Here is a 4,608-nt window from a genome sequence, read left to right on the forward strand (position 1 = left end):
AGTTAGAAACATCGATGAGAGAGAAACATCGATTCAACCGCCTCCTGCACGCCCCCCACTGGGGATGTGCCCGCAACCCAGGTACATGCCCTTGACCGGAATCGAACTCGGGACCCTTCAGTCCGCAGGCCGACGCTCTATCCACTGAGCCAAACCAGCTAGGGCAGGTCCACAGTTTTGTGTGGAATAATCAGCCCCACAATCAAGGTACAGCACAAATCCTGGCTCAGTAGCTCGGATGGTTAGAGCATCGTCATGTGGGTTTGATCCTGGTCAGGGCACATACAAGAATCAACCAATGAATGCATAAATAAGTGGAACAAGAAATCAATGTTTCTCTCTCAAATTAATTAAAAATAACAACAACGTATATTCACATTGTTGCACACCAACCTCCAGAACTTTTTTATGCCACGGAACTGAAGCTCTGTATCCATTTAACAACAAGTCCCCACTCCCATTCCAAGCCTCTGGCAACCACCATTCTGTTTTTCTGTCTTTGTGAATTTGACTACTCTGGGCACCTCATGGAAGTGAAATCATGCCGTACTTACCTTTCTCTGACTGGCTGTTTCACTTAGCATAATGTCCTCAAGGCTTATCCATACTGTAGCATGTGACAGGATTCCCTTCCTTTTTAAGGCTGAATAATACTCCAGTGTATGTATAAACCACATTTTGTGTATCCATTCATCCGCCGATGGACATTTGGGTCGCTTCCACCGCTCGGCTATTGTGAATAATGCTGCTGTGTACATGGGAGTGCAAATATCTCTCCCAGAACATGATTTCAATTCTTTTGTGTGGATACCCAGAAGTGGGCTTGCTCTAGATCAGGGGTCCTCAAACTTTTTAAACAGGGGGCCAGTTCACTGTCCCTCAGACCGTTGGAGGGCTGGACTATAGTTTAAAAAAAAACTATGAACAAATTCCTATGCACACCGCACATATCTTATTTTGAAGTAAAAAAAACGAGAGCAAATACAATATTTGTATTTGCATGTGGCCCGCGGGCCGTAGTTTGAGGACCCCTGCTCTAGATTATATGGTAATTCTATTTTTAATTTTTTGAGGAACTCCCACACTGTTTTCCACAGTTGCCATACCATTTTACAGTTTCACCAACAGTGTGCAAGAGTTCCAATTTTTCCCCATCCTCCCCAACACTCGTTATTTTATGGGATTTTTAAAATATATATTTTTTTATTGATTTCAGAGAGGAAGAAAGAGGGAGAGAGAGATAGAAACACCCATGATGAGAGAAAATCATGGGTCGGCTGCCTCCTGCAAGTCCCCCACTGAGGATCAAGCCCACAACCCCGGCGTGTGCCTTTGACCGGAGTCAAACCTGAGAACTTTCAGTTCGTAGGCCAATGCTCTATCCACTGAGCCAAACGGGCCAGGGTGGAATTTTTTTTTTTTTTTTAATAGTCGTCATCCTAGTGGGTATGAGATGGTGGTATTTCATTTTTAAAAATGTTGGTCATTCTAATGCATTGTGGTTTTAATTTGCATTTTCTTTTTTTTTAAAATATATTTTTATTGATGTCAGAGAGGAAGGGAGAGGGAAAGAGAGACAGAAACATCAATGATGAGAGAGAATCATTGATTGGCTGCCTCCTGCATGCCCCCTACTGGGGATCGAGCCCACAACCTGGGCATACGCCCTGACCAGGAATTGAACCCTCGACCTCTTGGTTCCTGGGTGCTCAACCGCTGAGCTACACCCGGCTGGGCAATTTGCATTTTCTTAATGATTAATAGCGTTGAGCACCTTTTTATGTCCTTCTTTGTCATTCATGCATCTTCTTTGGTGAAGTGTCTCTTCAAATCTTTTGTCCTGTTTTTAAATTGAGTTGTTCATTTTCTCATGAGAATTCTTTATATACTTTGGATGCCATTTCTCTATCTGATATGTACTTAGCAAATATTTTCTACCAGTCTGTGGCTTGTCTTTTCATGTTCTTAACAAAAGTCTTACAGAGCAGATGGTTTTAATTTTGATGAAGTCTAATTTATCATTGTGTTCTTCTAGGACTTGTGCCTTTTGCGTCTTTTCTAAGAATTCCTTGCTTAACTCGGGGTCAAAAAATTGTTTTTCCTATGTGTTCTCCTAAAAGTTTTGTAGTTTTAGGTTTTAAACTTAAATCTCAAGTCAAATTTTTAAAAATATATTTTATTGATTTTTTTTTTACAGAGAGGAAGGGTGAGGGATAGAGAGTTAGAAACATCGATGAGAGAGAAACATCGATCGGCTGCCTCCTGCACACCCCCTACTGGGGATGTGCCCGCAACCAAGATACATGCCCTTGACTGGAATCGAACAGTCCGCAGGCTGATGCTCTATATCCACTGAGCCAAACGGGTCAGGGCTCAAGTCAATTTCTTAAAATGTAGGACAAAGTAATGGGTTGAGGATCGCTCTTTTTGCATAGGGTGTTGACTTGTTCCAGCGCCATTTGTTGAGAAGGCTTTTCTTTCCTTATTGAATGGCCTTGACAGTTTTGTTGAAAATCACTTGCCCATGTAAGTGTGGGTCTACTTCCTGACTGTGTCTCCTGTTCCATTGGTCTCTGTGTCTGTCATTTGCTAACATCATGCTATTTCGATTGCTGTAACTTTATAGGAAGGCTGGGCATCAGTACTGGGAATACTCCAACTTGGTTCTTTTTCAGAGTTGTCCTGCTTGTTTTAGTTTCTTTGCTTGTCCATAAATTTTAGAATTAGCTTATTAATTTCTACAAAAGAGTCTGCCAGGATTTTAAATGGGTCACATTGAATCTGTAGAACAGATTGTATAGAATTGATATCTTAATAATACTGAGTCTTCTGATCCAGCGGTTGCCAACCTTTCGGACCTCACGGACCACCAGTGGTGAGGACCACCGGTTGGCTACCGCTGTTCTAATCCATGAACATGGTACAGAAGCAGAGAGCTTGATTCAAGTTAAGTTGCTTATAATTATTTATGTAAACACAGTCCTCTTCCTTTTACATGTTGGGTCACTTGGGAGCTTACAAAAATGCTTTCACATCTGCTATTTTATTTGGTCTGTACTACAACATTAGTTGCTAAGCATAGTACTATTTTAATATTGGTTAAAGACCAATTTCCCATCCTCATGGGGGATCAAAAGCACATTCTTTTCCTGTAACCCATTGGCCTTATCAGTGAACACAGACTTAATCAGATGAGTAAATCAAATCCAGCTTTTCAGGCTGCCTTCTGATAATCCTCAGCAAGGGGCAGGCCATTAGCCAAGGATGGCTCGGGTCATAGCCCTCATATCTCTAGGCAGGGCCTGGCTTATGGACATCGAAGGCAGAGAGGAGGAAGTGGGCATTACCTCCTTCTGTGAGGGCTGGGCTGTCTCTCCTGGTTAGGGAACCGGTAACCGTTCTCTAGTATGTTCCAGCGGCCAGGGCATCTGTTGGCTGTGTGACTTACAGGTCAGCCACAGAGAGAGGGACAGGGGGCTTCTCTCTGTATTGGACTATCTGGGTATAGTCGTAGCCTTTTATAGCCTTTATATAACCCACCTAGTCCTTTTAGATTTCACCAATAAAAAAAATGAATCACACTTTATATATTTCTGACTGCTACACGTTATTTTATTTTTTAATAATACATTCGTGTGTTTTATTGTGTTTTTTTTTTTTAGTAGATCTTTTTTGATTTCAGAGAGGAAGGAAGAGGGAGAGAGTAATAGAAGTATCCATGATGAGAGAGAATTATGGATTGGCTGCCTCCTGCAAGTCCCCCACTAGGGATCGAGCCCACAACCCAGGCATGTGCCCCTGACCGGAATCGAACCTGGGACCTTTCAGTTCGCAGGCCGACGCTCTATCCACTGAGCCAAACTGGCTAGGGCCTGACTGCTACATTTTAACAAAATTTCGTCACCTTATTTGTAGCTGAGGGTTTATGAGTTTTAACTCTTGAAGCCCACCGCCTATATGAGTGGATATAATGAGGCTTAGAGTCTGCATAGCAAATACGTAAGAGAACCAGAACTTAGCAGTCCTCTTTGACTCCTAGTTCAGTTTCAATGGCTTTTCTTTGCTGCCTTTTCTCTTAAATTTTTAAGATTCTTTTTAAGAAAAAAATAAATGGCAAAAGATATGTCAGTGAAATTCAGTTTTTTAAAATAGCATTTTTTCCTGATTATAATTTTGAGACTAGCTGATTATAGAAAGCAGGTAACACCCCTTTTCACATTTTGGCTTTTTTCTTTCAATAGTTTTAACAAAAGCAGCATCATACTGCATGTATAGTTTTGTAGCTTTTTTATGTCATGAACATTTTCCTATATACTTAAAAGGTCTTCAAAAACATTATTTCTAATGACTTACAATATTTTTTCACATGGATGTTTACAATATTTTTTCACATGGATGTACCACAGTTTATTTAACTGCCCCCTTATTGTTGCATATTTGGATTGTTTTCACTATTTATTCACCGGATGTGTGTATCTGTGTGTGTGTGTGTGTGTGTGTGTGTGTATAAATTGATCATATACTAGGCCAGAGAAATGCCTCGTAAATTAAAAAGGAGAAATTGAATCTGAACATAATTGATAAAATTTTAATTATAATTAAATTTAA

General features: G+C 40.6%; 1 protein-coding gene and 1 long non-coding RNA gene across 2 annotated transcripts in view; both read left to right on the forward strand.

The window, feature by feature from the left end:
• The window catches only part of CRTC3 (CREB regulated transcription coactivator 3), a 101,521-nt gene that overhangs the window by 6,724 nt on the left and 90,189 nt on the right, over positions 1-4,608 (forward strand). The window lies entirely within an intron of this gene.
• LOC106728202 overlaps positions 3,142-4,608 on the forward strand; it is a 4,639-nt gene continuing 3,172 nt past the window's right edge. Inside the window, exon 1 of the long non-coding RNA XR_001364478.1 lies at positions 3,142-3,151. This is a non-coding gene — a long non-coding RNA (uncharacterized LOC106728202). The remainder of the gene's footprint in view (positions 3,152-4,608) is intronic.

This window comes from Myotis brandtii, unplaced genomic scaffold (genome assembly GCF_000412655.1).
Source record: "Myotis brandtii unplaced genomic scaffold, ASM41265v1 scaffold561, whole genome shotgun sequence".
NCBI lineage: Eukaryota > Metazoa > Chordata > Mammalia > Chiroptera > Vespertilionidae > Myotis > Myotis brandtii.